Genomic DNA, 19,909 nt, shown 5'->3' with positions numbered 1-19,909 from the left:
GGTTAAATCTGCTGTATCCACATTCCAGACATCCTTCTGGTTCTCCCACTTCTGCTTGGTTTGCCAGCTCAGTGTCTTCTTTCTTCTTCTACTTCTACTGCACACACTCCAGTCACAGTTCCAGTGCCTTCTAATTGCCCACCAGAATTCTTCAGGTGTGGGTTGTAGGCTTATTTGTCGGACTACTGCTGCAGCATACCTCTGCAGTCATTTTCATTGTCCCAGTACTCATGGGATTATGGGACTTGTAGTCCCAACAACAAAATCAGTTATTTTAGGTATTGGCTTGGATTTAAGGAGAGATATATTCCCCTTCCAATTATTTAAAGATGGGTCTTTCGAATTTGTTATTAGAGAGGAAGACATTTGTCTTAAGGGATGTTTCTAGATCGTTTTACATTATACCTTTGGGAGTAAGGAGGGTGTTTATCCTAAATTACCTTGAAATATCTTTCCAAACCTCAGATCTTATATGTAACTCTGGGACATTATGACAATAAACTATTATCTGTTTTAGGAACCTGGAAAGGTTTTCCCTTATAAAGGACAATCAATGTGTCTCATGCCATGGGAGCTCCTCACCTCCCTGGGCCCTAGCGGCCTCCCAGCTGATCCCCCTGCAGTACACCACCCCCAAGGTCAGGAAAAATCTGCCTTTCCCTGGCCATCTGGGAGGAGACTTCAGGCAACGTTTCAGTGAGAGATCCATAGGATTCTTCACGCAGGATACACAAAGTGTACTGACAAACGGTCCCACACCTGACTCACACTTTTTGTTGTGCTTGCATTCGCGCATGCTGGAAGATTTTATGCTGTTCCAAGTGGATTGGAATGCTGAGCTCCGAGCTCCCAGGCAATACTAGTGGCACCAGAGCAACCATGCCTAACCAGCAGAGTACTGCTGTCAGGATACACAAAGCATACTGACAAAATGCCCCACACTTGGCTCACACTTAACCTCCACACTTTGCCTCGTGCCAAGTAAATAATACCTTGTTGCGGTTCGTGGTGATTCGACAGCATTGAACTACGCTATCAACCTGTTGTGCGAGTGGTTCGAGCCATGTTCAGGTGCAGCAAGTCACTTTGATCCAAGCGGCAAGCTGATGTCTAGTCGGTTTGAATGCCATGGCTCAGAGTGGTTTGCCATGCCACAGCAACACAGTATGTCCAGACAGCTCCCACCAATGTAGACCAGTACCAGTTAGAAACACTCATCATGCTGCCTTCACCCTTGATGGCCAGTAAAAAATGCCATGCCACAGCAAATAAAGATGTGCAGACTACCCCACCAAGGTGTGCCAGTATCAGGTCGGAACACTACATATGCTGCCTTCACCTCGGATGCCCAGTACAAAATTCCATGCCACAGCAAAGAAACATGTCCAGATTGGAACACTCATCATGCTGCCGTCACCCTTGATGCCTATTAGAAAATGGCATGCCTGATTAGAAAAAAAACATGTCATTCTAGCTGCCATGCCTGCCTCCCTTCTCCTAACCCCAAGTCAGAGTCATGCTGCCTTGCATGGCACACACACATCAGCATTCATACAGCACTCATTCTTCATTCTCTATCTCATTCACACACACAACCACCAGTATTCATTTTACATTCAACCTTGCATTCAACCATACACCCTTACAGCAGTCATATGCTCTCTCATTCTAAAGCACCCCCAAACAGCACACACGCACTTACAAACACAACAAACACAACCATTTGCATACACGCACTGACATACTTCGGATTCCAGTCGACTCTGCCACACATTACCTGCTCTAATCAAGGTGTTTTGTCTCACATGCAGCATACAATAGGAACCAAGAAGCAGAGAATGCTTTTTGGCTCATCCATTTGCACACTGAAGCCAGAGCTCCTTCGTCACACTTCCACTTGGGTCATGAATGGGCGGGCAGGCGCAAAAGAAACCCCCTTTCACATTTAGCCATGAAGCAACCCAGCCTGCATTCCCAAAGCCGTGCAAGATTGGGAAAGCAAAACACCACCAGCCTTGCATGGCTCATTGGGCATGCACCCTAGGGTAAGACTGAACTATCGAAAGGAAAGCGCATTGTACTTTGCCAGTTCATTTAAAGTGATCACAGGGGCACTCCCCCAGCTTCTTGCGACAGCTGGGGGAGCATTGAGTGTTTTCACTGGGATGGCATAATTAGTGGCATGTTTACACCCCATCCTCCATTATTGAAAAGATGCCCCTGTGATTTACACACAACATCAGATGCCTTTGGTATGAACTGTTTATTGTACAGATATGTTTCTACAATCTGTGCTTCATTTGTGGGGGTGTTTGCCGGGGCTCAGCCCAGGCACTTACTTTTGAGCCCCGGCACTTATTGTCTCAGACTCACTTTAATTATGAAGTGATGATAGTCAATGCATCCGTCAACCACAATGAGCAGGTGTGAGCTGTAGTGTAAACCAAATATCTCGAGACTTTGGGGAGCAGCTACGGGTGGTGGCAGCAGTGGTGGCTTACTGTCCCGCTGCAGTGCCACAGGGCTGCTAGAACCTATTTGGGCCAATGCACTTGTACCATTCATCCAACCAGCCGGCAGTAAATAGCTGTGTGGCATATGGCAATTTACCAGGATGGCTGCTGCTAAGATAGCAAAGTACAGATAAAGATGGATGAAAATCAGTCTCACAGCCGACGTGGTCCGTGATTAACATAAAGGGCAAGTAACACGTCATTCATGTATCAGATTTATAACTTCCCCTTGGAAGGTCGCGCCGCCCCTGTCACTGCAAATCCTCACTTCAAAACATTTAAAGTTACAGTTTGTAGAGAATACAGTCTAGACGCTAACCATCACAGAGCCTCACTGCTGCACACTTGATCTGACCCCGTGTCTCCAGCCCATGCAGGAATCTAAACGAGAGGTAAACTTGATAAAGAGCCAATCGAAGGAGGACATTTACTGAACTGAATCTAGACATCCTAAAGTTTAATGGCTCCCAGTAGGTTCTGGACGAGCCGTAAAGATGATGAAGACGTCTAGGTGAGAGCGGCATGAGAAACGACAAGATGAAAACCCACACCAAGACACAGGTTTAAGAAAGAAAGCGAATGCGCGAGAATGATGCCTTCTATTTCAGAAATAGATAACAATGTCTTGCTGTGACAAAGTACACAAGACAAATGGCCAAAAGGTGCGTGTTAATGACCCTAAATCCTGGGAGCACATATGGGCTGGTATAGTCCATGCACCAGGCACAAACACATTCGGAGAGAGCCATTAGTCAACCTTTCAACTCTGGCAGACACCAACCCTGGAACTTTACTGTGTGAGAGCAGAGATGTGCTTTATAGGCCGTGCATTAACGTGATGAAGCTTCCAGCAAAGCAAAACATGAATTCATAGGTGTGGGTCACATATTGCGCCACAGCTGCGCATCGTTCCATAAATAAACCCAAAGTACTGAAAAGAGCACAAGACAGCAGAGGGCGCTTAGGCACAACCAATGGCCTTCTGCCAGTGCAGAGAGCCGATCCTGCTGTGCACCACGCTGGTTCAATGGCATTATTTGGTGAATGCGGACTGGCTGTTTTTACTGCCTTGTGATTTATATGACTATAAGGCACAAGTCCCTAGGACCTAATGCCACATGTTTAACATACTTTCAGTAGTATCTGCGCATGCGCAACTTGTTTTTAAGTGCTAGATATTTATAATATTGGGTGTGTAAAGTTTTTTTTTCACCTGCAGACTTTTGCGAAGTTCGTGGCGATACAGCTACATTTATTAGCAAAGTTTCCTGCGTTTATCCAGTTTTGGCGACAGTGAGTTGTTTTGCCTTCACCATGCTTTTTGCTGGATTATGTTTCCAGCCAATTGCCATGGGATCTAAAATCCATTAAAGGCAGGTGGGTGCATGAAATTGACAAAATACATTTGTGCTGAGAAAAGAAATATTTATAACCTCAATTTGCGGAAGTTGACTGGGTAAAGGACATGCGGCAGAGAACCAAACACACGAGCACACGCAACTCCATTTACGATAGTTAATTGGCGAAAGCGTATTTACAGAAAACAAAACAATTATAATCCCATTTTCAGAAACGTACTCACATTTAGCATGAATAATGTACTACTGACTGTTTTTTTAGCATTAAAACATGTGAGGCTCACAGTGCCGAGCAAAGGATGGATCCCGATGCTTCCATTGGCAGGGACACATTCAGAATGATCACTATCCAGCGCAGTCATGCGAGAAACGACACGAAATGGAAGCGGAGAACTCTCTACCCTGATATTAGGCCTCATTACACGGAAGGCGGTAATGGTTAACCGTCACCGTTAATGGTAACGGTGACCATTAACCATTACTGCCTTACTACGAGGTCCCTTAGCGGGTTGGTGCTTTAATGCCTGCTTTTTGCAGGCGTTAAAAACCAACCCGCTAAGGGACCTTGGTGCTAATTACGGCACCGCAAAATTGCGGTGCCGTAATTAGCACCTTCCCCATTGCCATTATGCCCTATGGGGCGAAAATGGGAATGGGGAAGGGCAGTGGTGGAAGGGGGAATTACCGCCCCGCCAACCTTGGAATGGGGCGGTAATTCCCCTTTCCACCAAGGCGGTTCCGGTATTTTAGCGGCATGGACCAAGGTGCTAATAGCACCTTGGTCCTCCGCCTTCCGTGTAATGAGGCCCGTTAGGCTGCGCAGAGTGCAAACTGGATCCTTTACCAGGAAGCAATTCTGTAAGATTTGCAACATTCAGAATTCGTGTTTGCAAAAATATTTCTTTGCTCAGTCTTCCTGGATTTGAAATATAATACATTCATAATCAGGAAGTTAGAAGGATTTATTTTGAGGTTATAGATTTTTGGGGGCACAGGAGGGGTTACAGCACCACATCAGCATAATGTACCCATGACTCATGCATTTTTAACCCATTAATTGCTGAGGGTTTTCACGCCCAGTGCTGAGCCCTCTTTTGGACATTGTGGTATGTCGCATTGAATCCCTTGTAACTTTTTTGTTACAAGTGACATCCTGGACAAAATTGCACCCTTTTCTTCCTCCATGGGATTAGTTGTTTGCTGTAGGGGGGTGTGAGAAAGTAACCAAAATGTGACCACATTTTGTGTTTTTTCAGAAAATGGCAATACAATGATATACACAGAAGCCTGTAGTTTCTTTCTTTTAAGAGCTAGGAACAAATGGTTTGCAGTTCTGAATTCTCCATTTTCCGAAATTTCAAGAACAGTGAGTGGACACAAAAATACATATTTGTCATAAGGTTACCATTCGTTTTTGAGAGGTAGGAGATTTGTCCCTTTTGTTTTACTAGGACATGCTTGGACAGAATGGAAGAGGAGGGAAGCTGAATGGGAACACAGAAAGACAATAATTTCTGAAAAGTAGACACAATTCCAAGTTCAGGAAGGGGTCATTTGCACAGGTCAGGCAACAACTATGTACCTAAAATTCCCATAGTTTGGGCAAATATTGGAAAAGTGACAGAAAAAAGTACGTGCTCGACATGTTTGCATTAGCAAGGTAATGGCTTCTGCGAATATTCGGAAAAAACAATGCACCGCTACATTCCCCCGACTTTTCTAGTTAGAAAATGTTTTATAATGTTTCACAAAACAAGCAATACCACGAGATAAGAACTGAGTCATAGTACAGGATTTGTGAGCTGACTGCTTAAACACAAAACAAAATAGTGTCCTGACAGGTTCACTAAACATATATATAAATTTAATTTATAATAAACTTCTCAATACCAGAAATATGGCACAAGCTATCTAAAGTATTTCCTAGGTATGTGTTTTACAGTTTTCTGTGTCCACCTAAGTTTTCATAGGGATACATTTTACAAAAATCACCATTTCGTACTTCTGTTTAAGCATTATACAGAAGTAACTTTTTATTATTTCAATTATTACTCATAAGCAAGGTCTGTCAATTACCAAGCACTATTAGCTCACATAAATTCCAAATCAAGCACAATATGTACAAAAAAGAACCAATAAATATCCATGTTCATGTACACAGTATTTCATACAATGCAAAAGACAGTTATATACACACATTAGAAAAAAACATTTGAAAAAACTTTTTCTCAGAATAGTCAACACTATATAAATTTTGAAGTTGATAGGCCCCCACTCAGAGGTTGAAACCATATGTCTCTGGATTATAAATTTTCAGTTCCATTGGGGGCATTTTCAATTGGTTAGCTAAACTCAAGGTCTACTAGCTAAACTCGGGGACTGCTTAAACAGACATACTTAACATTTAACATTTGAAAATCAGGGAAACTAATGTTGTGAAGAATGGCAAACATGCATTTTTTGAAAGGGCAGAGGCAGACCTTTTGAAGGATAGGTGACTTGTGCAGGTTGCAAAATGAAACAGAACCTAAAGTAGCGACTAAATGTAGGTCACATTTGGGAAATGAAAGGGTTGTGTAACAAACTGCAATAGGAAATGTATGAACACGTCATCAAAACCAAGAGAAAATGACTAATGTCCTACCATCCCAAATTCCCACAGGTTTACCGATACAAATGGTACCTGAAATGTGTGGGTGTACTTACCTGGGTGGAAAGGGAAAAGGCTAAACCACTCGTACATCATACACCCTGGTTAAGGCTGGATTTGGCTTTGGGGATAACCCACAGATTTGGGCCCTGGGTCTCACAGCCACCAAGGAAAACAGGGAAACCCAAGCATTTCTGAAAATAAGACACCCATGGGAATCCAAAGAAGTCTGATTTGCGCAAATCTCCTTAGAATGTATTACCCACACGGGCTGGCAAATTCCAAAATGTTGGGTCAAAAACTCAATTTTCAGACATTTCCCACCTGGAAACCACCGAAACATGCCAGCTGCATGTCTCATCTCGCAATGGCTAGTGGAATAATGCTGTTTGTAACTATGTTTTGGGTATGAGTGAACCTTATGTCGCTCTCTGGTGTAGGCAGTGGGCTTTTTCCAAGCATATGTTTTACTGTTTTATACCATAGTATTTTGCAGGTGTATTTTCCACCATACAATTGTTTAAAAGTGATGAACAGAAATGCTAAAGACACTTTGTTTTGCGGGCATGAAGGGAAAGAACGAAATCAAAAGAATCAGAGGAGGTAGAGGAATTGAACACCAACTAAAAAGTGTACCGTATAAACTAGTTCAGAAATGCATATCATTTTAATAAATTATGTCCATGCAAAGTCAGTTATACAGTTATGGCTCTTTTATTAAACATACAACAATATGTTACACATGTTCTAAACTCTTTTAAGCACTGATGATTGAGTATGCCACTGCGGGTTTTCCAGCATTGCCAAAAATCTGTGTTTAGGAGGACTTTTGACGTTATAACAGGGCAAGTGATGAATTGCTCTGAGTTCAATGAAGTTAGTTTGCTGAAAGAGTATTTATTTATTTTTGGTGTTTTATGCCGCACAACATGACGAAGAAGCACTTTGGAGCACTGGAATGAGGGAAGCTGTGTGGAGCAGACCGAATGAGACCAAATTCCTACTTACAGCATATTCTTTCTACTTCTTTTCTAGGTTTGAAACTGACATTAGCTCATCAGCACACCCTGATCCAGTCCCAACCACTTGCAAGCAAGGACTTGGACTTCACCGTTTTTCGTTTTCACTGCACACATGGTGCCATCATGCAGAGCAATCTTTGCTCAAGGGTAAGTCACACACAGCGGTGGAATAGAGGGGCCACATAATTTCTGCCTTAGAACTTCCCTGAACACTTACTTGAAGCAAACCGTCTTTGATGAGGTGGGTCTAGGGGCGTGGCCTGGGTCAATGCGGTGAGGGTTTAACTTTGTGCAGCTGGTGTCCTGATCCTTACAGATCCTGAACTACAGCGGCAGGACATCAATGCCCTGCTGAGCACAGTTGTCCGACTCTTAATCGGACAACTACAATGAAGTGATAGGAGTTGGAAACTTGACCCCGCTAGAGGGAAGATGGCGGACAGGGCCGCAAAGTAACGAAGAGGAGGAGGAGGGGCAGAGAGTTGACCACTTTGCAGTGCAGCCCCTGCTCGATCTGTGGGTCGGATCCATAAGTGGTGTGCATAATAGGAGACTGCCCTGGACACTCAGACTTCTGGCTGTGCCGGTACGCAAGCAGAAGTGGGATGCATACCGTGTCATTGCGTGGGCAGAGGTCAGACAGCAGAGCGAGTGGGATGTCGCTCTGGGACGTCGGATCTGCGGGCCGTGTCAGGTCAGGGAGTGCTTCCTCCTGTGTTAGGTATGGCAGAGGTACTCAGACTGCACCCAGAGTGAATCATTTTGCAACTAAATGCACGGGAGTGCCAGTGGCTAAAATCAGAAGGAAGATAGACAGCACTGCACGCAGGACCTAGGGGGCTGGGTCGGATAGGAGGCATCAACGGATGGTGGGAGGAGGGATTCAATCTGCACCATGAGTGACACTGGGCTCACACTGCCTACTCTGACCAGAGGCAATTGAGTTGTGCAGCAGCCCACCTGGGGTTCTTCTGTGCCTGATACTACAGTGCTGGTGCGCCGAGAACCAGTGTGGGAGACCTGGCATCCGGCGCTGCAACGGGAACTGTTGCTCCCTCACACTGGAGCCATGACAGGAGAGAGAGAAGGACTAGGAGACAGCGGGACCCGTGTGGTACAGTTGATGGGTGGGAATGCTCCCTGGCAATACGGCTATGCAAAGTGGCACTGCGGTAGCATAGTGGATGTTTACATGCCAGCTCGCTACTGACGTGAAGAAAGGGCATCTGAAGAGCACTTCTGCCGTGAGTGCAGAGATGTGAGCATTGAAACTGCAAGTAATGGGACCTGGAGGTGTACCTGCAATAACTGGTGAGTGACAGTAGGAGAAAGCTGCTATCAACACTAGAGCTGGACTAGAGAGGGCTGGATAGGGAAGTGTACGCTGTGGAGATTGGCCAACCTGGTATGGCATCGTTAAAACTTAGGCATGTAAGGAGAGGTGCTTGGCTGGGGAAGCAATAGGGACATGGAATAACTGGTGGCTTCTGGTACCTTGAATTATCAGAAATTTGGTGCCTGAGGCCAGCAGAACTTGTGTCCCTGGAAGAGGAGGTCCCACTCTTGTGCGTTCCTGCCGGTACAGTGAGTGTAGACCACTGACCCCCTTAGGCACTGCAGCACTGCCGCGCTTGCACTGCACCCTGTGAGAGTGAATGGAAAGTGCAACGGGGTGTCGAAACTGGCGTACATTTGGGTGTGATTGAGTCATCTCCGGCCCTACCTTTAACAACGCAGGCAAGTCCTAAGACTCAATGCCGTGTGCATCAGCGCTGCATGCTGAGACGAGATCCCCAGGCACAGACACCCAAGAAGACTTGGTCCTGGCTGCAATAGCGGCACTGAGATCCTCAGTGGAGTTGAAAATAGATGAGGTCAAGGTTGATGTGCAACTGCAGTCCGTAATTTGGCTGAGAGAGTCACGTTGGCTGGGATAGATCTGAAGGAGACACGAAGACTACGATGGACCTGGAAACCTGGGTCTGAGAGCTTGAGAGAAGGAACACCTCTCTGGAACTGAGAGATTAGGACGGGGAGGGGAGGGCCCACCAAAACAATGTAAGGTTGATCACGCTCCCAGAGGGTATTTAGAGCTCAAATCCCACTCAATATGTTGAGAATCTAATACTACAAGAAGTAGGTCCTGGGAACTTAGCTCAAGGATTTGCGGTTGAGCGAGCTCACCTCTCGCTACAGAAGAGGCCACCTCCAGAGTCACATCCCAGGCCAGTCATTGTGAAAATCTTGAATTTCCAAGATAGGGAGGTGATTCTAAAGTACTCAAGGGAAGGTGGCGAAATTCAACTAGACGACTCCAAAATCACCATTTACCCAGATTAAACTCTGGTGGTACAGAGAGCCAGGAACGCTTTTGTACCGATCAAAGCGAGACTCAGGCACTTAAATGTTAAGTACATGCTCATATACTCAGCCAGGCTCAAAATTATCCATAAGGGCAGAGCTCACTTCCTCGAGACCCATGTGGCAGCCAACATATGGTTAGAACATAATAATCTGGCCGGTGGTGAGGAACCTAATACCTGATATAGGATTTGCTGTTACTGGAGGGGGTTGCTCCAGCTGGCGGAATGGGACAATTGATGCAACATAAAATGACCCACCTTCTGTGCTAAAGGGGCACACATGACCGGCTTCCGCCTGAACACACTGCTTAGCATAAAGATGGGAGAAACGTTCGATCACCCACCACTGGCCTTAATGGTCGGTTCTGCACACTGATTGGTGTTGGCCTGTTGCTGACATCCACTACCGGATACACAATGACCTGGGCGGGTCTTAGGGGTACCGGTATGCCTGAGTACTGAGCACATTATGAGGTTGCTTGGTGAATGTATATTGTTTGGTTTGTTTTGTTATTGGTTTCATGTTCTCCACGCGTTCAGGTATACATATTTTAGGGACGGTTTCATTGGTTGGGAGGGTGATGGGTAACTGGGAATCGAGAGGAGGTATGGGACTCTGTGTCATTCATTTGGAGGCGGGGCATGGGGCAGGGTGGCGGCTTGGGGACACGGACAGGTTTGTATACGGCTAATATATGGCTTCTCTTAAAGTACTGACCTGGAATGGATAAGGTGAAATCTTTCCTAAAACGTAAGAGGATATCAATTGCTCTGCTACAAGAGACCCATTTGACCACTGAGGAACTAGAAGGGGTTCAGGAGCACTGGGGAGGGAAGGAGTTTGGGGCAGGATACTGTAAATATGCTAGAGGGGTTATCACGTGGATTGACGACTCTGCCGTTCCAGCTACTGAAGGTGGTGGCGGATAGGGATGGGAGGTACTTCATTCTGCAGGGCTACATAGATCATATTGAGGTGTGCATAATTAACTCTTACTTCCCAAATCAGGGCATTCCGTCTCACATTTGCACTCTTAGTGCATGTATAGCACAACATAGAGATTGTTTATTCATATGGGGAGGTGACTTTAACTGTGTTAGAGATCCCTTGCTAGACAGATCCTCTCCCCCATGGGCTGGACCATTGCCAGGATCTGCAATCCTGAATGAATGTGGTGCTGATCAACCTGGATTTGGTTGATATTTGGAGGGAATTGCACCCGGAAGACACATGTTATTCCTTTTATTCCTCACCCCATGCCCTGTTCACCAGGATTGACTATATATTTGTTGGGAGGAGTCAGATGACTGATATATAAAATACAGTGTACCAGGGCCAGACAATATCGGACCATTCCCTGCTAATGGCGACGTGGAACTTGAAAGTTCTGAGACCCTTCATTCCAATGTGGCATGTACCAGTGGAAGCTTTGACTGGCCAAATCTTCAGCGATGAACTGCAGACAACACTGGTTGAATTCTTAGAACATAACTTGGGTTGTGTTAAAGAGTGGGGTACGGTGTGGGAAACCTTGAAAGTGGTGATTAGGGGAGATGTTCTAGCGAGTGTGTGGGGTATTCGCAGAACACTGAGGGCTGAACTGGAAAAAATAGAGGATGAAATTCAAGAAAGGGTGACACAGAGCACAAGTCAACAATCTAATGAAGCAAGGTGAGCAGACATTCGAAATCACTGCCTAGCGGCAGAGGAAAGGCTGTCCAAATTCGATTATATGGTAAGGATCACTAAAGCGTATGCTGAGGGGGATAGGCCGGATAGGCTTTTGTTGTGGCTCTGTAAGAGGGCAAAAACAAAGAGGTGATGGCTGGAAGGTTTAGAATGAATCTTAACCACTGGCATTGCTCTGGGCAACCCTCCAGACCACTGTTCTTTGCCTGCCAAGCCATCACATAAGGGGAAAGACCATATGCAAATCAGGCTTGGCCCCAACCCAAAAGGGGCAGTCCAGCCCGAACTGCTAGGTCACATCCCTTCTGCACAAGACCACAAGCATCCCCAAGCATCTTCCACCCTTATTGGGGCTCATCAGTGAGGAGTAGCTTGGGTCTCTAGGCCCAGCAGGCACGGGACCCACGTCTGGGCATACCCGCCCAATCTGGGCATACCCGTCCCACTCGGGGTGACAAAGCAGAAACAAAGAGGTGATGGCTGGAAGGTTTAGAATGAATCTTAACCACTGGCATTGCTCTGGGCCACCCTCCAGACCGCCGTTCTTTACCTGCCTAGCCATTACAGAAGGGGAAAGACAATATGCAAATCAGGCTTGGCCCCACCCCAAAAGGGGCAGTCCAGCCCCAACTGCTAGGTCACATCCCTTCTGCACGAGACCACAAGCATCCCCAAACATGTTTCACCCTTGTTGGGGCTCATTAGTGAGGAGTAGTTTGGGTCTCTAGGCCCAGCAGGCACGGGACCCACCTCTGGGCATACCCATCCCACTCGGGGTGATAAAGCAAAAACAAAGAGGTGATGGCTGGAAGGTTTAGAATGAATCTTAACCACTGGCATTGCTCTGGGCCACCCTCCAGACCGCCGTTCTTCGCCTGCCACGCCATTACAGAAGGGGAAAGACCATATGCAAATCAGGCTTGGCTCCACCCCAAAAGGGGCAGTCCAGCCCGAACTGCTAGGTCACATCCCTTTTGCACAAGACCACAAGCATCCCCAAACATGTTTCACCCTTGTTGGGGCTCATCAGTGAGGAGTAGCTTGGGTCTCTAGGACCAGCAGGCAGGGGACCCACGTCTGGGCATACCCGTCCCACTCAGGGTGACAAAGAAAAAACAAAGAGGTGATGGCTGGAAGGTTTAGAATGAATCTTAACCACTGGCATCTGTAGGAGGGAACATCCTAGGTACTCGATCACTGATTTGCGAGAGGAAAACAGGAACAAATGTAGAACACAGTGCGAGATTAATAACATCTTTGCTAAATTCCTAGGGTCATTCAGACGTGGGTCCCTTGCTCAATGTGCTCAGTGAGGCACAGCTCCACCTCACTGATGAGGCCCAACAAGGCTGAAACACGTGTGGGGTTGTGCTGGTACTCTTGCTCAGAAGGGAATTGCCATAGCATTTTCAGTACTGGACTGCCCATGTAGGCGAGACAAAGACTGATATGCAAATGGGTATTTCTTATCTGTGAAGGGTACAGTGAGCTAAAGTGTGGCTACAGACTCTTGAGTGGGTACCTTCCCAAAGAACAGGTCAATGGGCGATGTTCGTTCTTGCAGAGGGGCGTCTATGACTACATTTTGATTATTTCCAGGGCCTTAGGTCTAGTAACCCTAAGTTTCTCAGGGTCATCCAGATGTCAACCCTTTGCTCACTGTGCTCCGAGAGGCACAGCTCCACCTCACTGTAGAGGCCCAGCAAGGCTAAACACGTGCCTGGGTTTGCTGTTGATACTCTTGTACAGAAGGGAATTGCCATAGCATTTCAGTGCTGGACTGCCCTGTGAAAGGAACAGTGAGCTAAAGTGTGGCTGTGGACTCTGGAGTGGATACCTTCCCAAATAACAGGTCAATGGGCTGTGTTCCTTATCGCAGAGGGGTGCCTATGACTACATTTTCATTATTTCAAGGGCCTTATGTCTAGCCACCCTAAGTTTCCTAGGGTCATCCAAACTTGGACCCCTTGCTCAATGTGCACAGAGAGGCACAGTGCCACCTCACTGTTGATGTCCAACAAGGCTGAAACACATGTCTGGGTTTGCTGTTGGTACTCTTGTTCAAAAGGGAATTGCCATAGCATTTCGGTGCTGGAATGCACATGTAGGCAGGACAAAGACTGATGTGCAAATGGATTTTTCCCATCTGGGAAAGGTACAGTGAGCTAAAGTGTGGCTGCGTTCTCTCGAGTGGGTACCTTCCCAAAAAACAGGTCAATGGGCCGTGTTCGTTCTCGCAGATGGGCACCTCTGACTACATTTTGATTACTATTTTGAGAATCCCACCTAGAAAGGCTTCCATTGTTTTTGTTGAAATACCAAAGGGTGCATGGAATTTAGAAATTCCAAAACTGCAATGGATGGTAATGGGCATACCTCCACATGTGCCTGCTACGTCCAATGCTTCCATTGCCATGCACAAGGATTCTAGAAAGTCTACTTGTGACAGATTGGTTCCTCAAAGGGGCCACAAGAATCGGGGCAGTAAGAGAACTATGACCGTGCCAAAAAATGTTGAAAATAACAACCTGAAGATTAACATATTAGGCAACTCATTGTCCAAGGATGGGGGTCCCATTTGTGGCCCGTCATCCCTGCCCACTTGGTATGAATCAGGCTGCCTTTCTGCCTAAAAATCATAATCAGTCAATGTTGCATCTTGCGTACATCGCAGACAAGTAAATCCACCTCGAGACCCAATGGATAAATGGGTACATTATCCTACGGAGGGGGCTGAACACTTTGGAGAGATATTACAGGCTGCGACTATACTGACTGCAGTTCCATTATCGTCCTGCTTGCTGAGGCAATATTTTGAATCATTTGCACCTTTGGCCACTAATTTGAGCCCTACAGGGACCCTTAGCAAGTGGGTCACATTTCTTGAGTGCTCACCTACAGACGAAATTCCTTTCATTCATAGATTGTGTCTGTTGCAGTTGCTTCATCAAATTCCTGTGCTGAAGTATATAACATCCTCTGACATAGAACATGTTGAGCTGATAAAAGTTGAATCTGCACAGAACTAGGTGATTGTGGTATTTGCCATCTCCTCTGATAATAGAACTCCTCTACGTTAACCTTCTGTATGTTTGGAATCTGGACTTTTCATTATTTGTTTGTTGCAGGAATATGGTAGGGAAGCTGCCCACTGAGATCGTATGGCCTGGTATTCAGACCCTTGCATTGAATTTTAAACATGGCCACGAGTCGGAGTGCTCTGGGCTTCTGTCTACACACCCAAAGCAGCATGTTCAACAGTCACTGTTTGGAGAGATCGAACATTGGGTTCCAGAGACTCTGGGAGAGTTGGGGCGTTATTCTGAGTAATATCTAGAAAAATGTAACTTATTGTCCTGGAACTCTCGTGGCTTCTGATCTTTTTTTGTGTTATCCCACTGCCCTACATATAAGGACATTTTTGCTGCTCTGCAAGAGACTTGAAGGCCCTCATTATGAGTTTGGCGATCCGGAAATAAAGGTGCTGGTAGCAAACTATAAGTATGCCGCTAGGGAGACTGTACTACCAGCAGCCCTGACCAGCATGTTTTTCACTTTAATAATGGGCCAGTGCTTCAGATTTCCCATTCCCATGGTGTCCTATGGTACTCCATGGGAATGGAAAATAACCGTACCGCCACCACCTGTGATATCCCAGAAGCACTGGGATATCAGGTGGCAATAACAGTGTTACAGGGTTGCCAGTAAACCAAACCCAACTGGTTAGTGTTACCGGTAACCTCGTAATGAGGACCTCCTCCATTTTCCTCATTGACGGTTTTAAAATTATACATCAACCTGCCGTTGCACTGGGGGGGATTCCGGTGAGGGGCCTTTGTGTGGGTGTGGGGTACATCTTAAATCTCACAAATTCTTGTCCTAATTCTCACCTAATGTATTGTGAGTTGAGGTTGAAGGTTTATTTCCCTCTCTCAATGGGCTTTTGATTGTCAACCTCTATGAACCCCCGGGCTGGATAAGGACCCAACTTGCCCATACATAGGTAGAGGGCCTTCTTAGCGAATGGGTCACACTTTACCCCCACTCCATTATCAATGTAGTTGGTGACTTTAACGATCGTAACCTTGCCATCGAATCCACTCATTGTTTTAATGACAAACTGGTCTTTAAGGTTTATTGTGAAGGTTCCAACACATCGTCCTTACAACGAAGTGCAGCCTTTAAAAGATCAAATTGGGTTGAGTTCCTTCATGGGTATGATCTTATTATTATACCTAAAAAATGGGGGCTTGTGGTATCATCATTAGATGCGCTGCGCCTGTCTGGTTTGTCGACACTTGTTACGGATCGAGAGACTTTCATGGTGTGATTTAACCCAGGATATGTGCAACCTATATGATTTCCAAACCTAACATCTAAGAAATACCTATTAGCCCTGATTGAAAAAGGCAAGAAAATGGCTGATACAAAAAAGGGCATATAAAATATATATTCGTATCAAAATCCTAAACTTTGTTTTGAAGAATTTTTTTGGCGGTGCCAAATCAGGTGAAGTCTTTCCCAATGTACGATCTTAGTATGTTGAAAATGAAGTAGGGCGTGTGCAAGGGTGTCTGTCATACTTGGACCCATGGAACTATATATTCATGAATGGACTATATGGGCCTCATTATAAGGGTGGCGGTGACGGTATGAACGGTGCCGGTAAAACACCGGCACCGTTCATACTGTCCAGCCGCATTACAAGTTGCTTGCGGGTTCCTGACAGCCCGCTAGGTCTTAACTGGCGGGCTGTGCGGCACCGCGAGCAGTACTTGTGATTGCACCAGCACCGTTACAGGACAGAATGGGGATCGGGAGCCCAGCAATGCCACCACCCTCGAATGGGCAAATACCGGCCCATTAATCTCGTAATGGGCCGGTAATTGCCCAATCGCGGGAGGTGGTGCCAGCAGAGAGCAACGCGGTAGCTGTGCCTGCCATACAGGCACGGCTACCACCATGCACGTAATGAGGCCCTATGTCTTCACAAATCCACTTATTGGAAAATAAACTTGCTTCATTACTGCAGAGTTCACCCACTACAGTGATCATGCCATGCTTATCTGGCATTTCAATCTGAAAAGTACTAGAGTGTATAGTAAGCATCCCTTGAAAGTGACAATCAATTGTAGAGGCAACCGGCTTGTTTGGACAACACAAAGTATAACCAGGTTTCATTTCATTATTTCTTAAAAAACTTGCCTTACAATGCAACTATTACAACAGCAGAATTGAAATCTCTGGTCATTAGTTGTGAATACTCACACTATTATGAATGTAGCTCGTGGGCTGCCAGAGAGAAGGCCTCCGATTGCGGCCTTACGATTCTGCCATAGCTTATCAGAAGAAGGCTCTATGGAGAGAGATAGGGAGAATACATGACGTTCATTCAATCATCTTAGCCAACAAGACCATAACAGTTCTGCGTATTCGCTGTAGAAATCAGGGTAGAAATCATAAATCTTCTAAAAACAATGCCAATTGGAGTTTCCTTTTTTCACTGTTATAAGCTAATGACAGCAAAATGTTTTTATACCCAATAGGAGGTTTATGAGGTTTATGACAGTGGATACCCCCAAAGAACTAAACCCCATATATGAGGACAACCGGGTTTTGTATACTACTAATCACTATTTTGATGATAACCTAAAAACTGAAGTGGGGATGATTACGGTTTATATATGCTCTAGTGCCGATGGCTTTGGTGATGCTGATATTCTCGATGTTATTAAAAATATCAAAAGCTTTAGGGCGTCAGGGACTGATTACATTGCTAACATCACAATTAAGCCCAATCCAGAATATTGAGTTCATCTACTCGCTTTGATTTTTGCGAGGATCCTGTTAACTGGAATCGTCCCCATCAGGTGGCAGGAGTCTATTCTTATCTCTGTCTATTACAAGGGGGAGAGGACAGTCACATCAAACTACAGACTTCTTGCCATGCTTGATGCTAGTGGGAAGATTTTCACTTCTTTACTGCTTCATAAAATTAACCTGTTGGTGGAACAGAAGGCCCTCCTAAGCCCATTTCAAACGGGCTTCAGGCTAGATCATAACACCTTGCACAATATATGGGCCTTGCACTATGTGCTGCCAGATGTTATGCAAAGGTCAGCCAGAAATCTCTATCTCTTTTTTGTTGTTAACTTAAGTGCATTTGATAGCATCTCTAGGGCTCTCCTTTGAGAGAAACGAATATGCTAGGGCATTGATCCCATGTTGCTGCACTTTCGTAAATTGCTGCACATGGATAATACGGTCACTGTTCAAATAGGCTTTGATGGACAACTAACAAGATTCATGCCCATTAATCAGTGTTTGAAGCAGGGGTGCGTTCTCATGCCCTTGCTTTTCAACATTTATGTGGCTGACAATCAATGCTGCAATTAGAGTTTGTTGCTGTTTTCCACCTAGTTTCGGAACAGGACTGTTCCTTGGATCGCCTACACAGATGATATGGTCCTGCTCAACCTAACCCCGACTGGGCTCCACATTCCATTAGTACTTTGTCCAGCTATGCTACTCTACACAACATGACCATTAACATCTCTAAGACTAAGATCATGGTCATTGGACGTTGACTAGGAAGCAAAAAGCTCTATACCTGGAGGTTGTAAGTTGGTGAACACATACATTTACTTGGGCATTCCTATTAAGCCCCATCCCACTGCCAAGTTCTTGGGTGATTATTTCACAAGTAAAGTGTTTAAAAAGTGGTTAGTTATTCAGAGATGTATTTCCAATAAGGAAGGATATAATGTGGAGGGTTCTTTGGAGAGATATAAGATCGTAATTGTCTCTAGCATATTATATGGTTTGCAGAGCTTACCTTCACAGCCGATTGACTGGCTTGATTGTCTTGAGGGCAAACTACTCTGTTCACTGCTTGGAGTACCTAGTGCAGTGCCTGTTGAGGCACTTAGGTGCAAGCTGTGTCTATCCTCCTTGACAGCTTTATGGTTTATCCAACACACTAAATGTAATCTTAAACTGTGTTGGGACGGCAATGAGACGAGTACCATGCTCACTGCCATAGCATGGAACAAGTTTAACAACTTATCACATCAAGCTTACTGTGATTTGAAACAATCGGTCATCGCTCATCCTCATTCTGTTGACCTTATTATTATTCTTGATGCTGTATATCCCTAGCAATACTTCCAAGAGTTAAAGATCAAAACCATGGTGTGGGACATGTCGCAAAATATTGCTAAGTTGAGTGCTAAACGCAGGTGCTCTGTGTATAGCACACCAGGCTTTTGTCCTAATTCTCAATGTTCTTATCTGGGCAAATTGTGCCCTATGTGCGTAGGTGTTTTATATCTTATCTACATCTAAACCTACTAACTACATTTGAATACATCTGAGCATGGCAGGGGATCTGCTATGCTGATAGGCACTGTTGCTTTTTGTAGTTGTGCAGTTGAGAACACAAGGCATATCCTTACCTTGTGCCCGATTTTGTATGATAAATATAATAAGCAATATGTGAATTTGATCAGTTCAGCAGCCGGTTGGGAGACTGACCAATTTTGGAGTGCAGTATATTATGCCGAAAGCCATGTTTTCAGTGCTGCTGAATATTACATTTGGAGGGAAGCTGTTATTTTAATTGGAGAAGCCAACAATTAAGACCAGGACATCTTATTAGTTATTTTAATTGCACTGTATATTGTATATTGAAATTGAAATTTGGATGCATGCAAAATTGTTTTGATTATAACTTGTATGTTGTTATCTTAGGGTTTTTGTGTAGTGCTGAAGATTTTGTACAAAGACAAAATGCACTTAATAAAAAAAAAGTGTGGTTGTTTACGGAGATCCAACATGAATGTTTTTGGGAGGAACAAGAGAGGGAAGATCTGGGCAGGTTGTACAGAGTGCAGGTAGTACGACATGAGTGAATAGGAAGGCCAAAAAGTAGGCTCAAGCAGTAGTCAAGTTTGCTGAACACAAGAGTAGAGATTCGAGTTTTTGTAGATTAGTTAGTAAGACAAGGAGTTTCTTAATGTTGAGGGAATTAATATGAGCAGCAGAGGCAGTGGCAGTGATGAATTGTTGCAGTCCTAGTTCTCTATCAAAGAGGACCTCAAGATTGCAAGACCTGAGTGAGGGAGTAGGAAGGTCAGGCAGAAAGAGGATTGGAGAGGGGGAGGGGGATGGTACTGGAAATCAGAAGAAAGATAACTTCTGTTTTTGAAGAGTCCAGCGTGCTGCAGCAAAGAGCCATCCACTGACAAATTGCAGTAAAACAGTTTGTTATTTGTTCCAAATTGGCTGGGTTGAAGGTGGTAAATGAGAACAATA

The sequence above is a fragment of the Ambystoma mexicanum genome, chromosome 6p (genome assembly GCF_040938575.1).
Source record: "Ambystoma mexicanum isolate Mex_15411 chromosome 6p, UKY_AmexF1_1, whole genome shotgun sequence".
NCBI classification, from domain to species: domain Eukaryota; kingdom Metazoa; phylum Chordata; class Amphibia; order Caudata; family Ambystomatidae; genus Ambystoma; species Ambystoma mexicanum.
Note: the sequence above shows the minus strand (reverse complement) of the source record.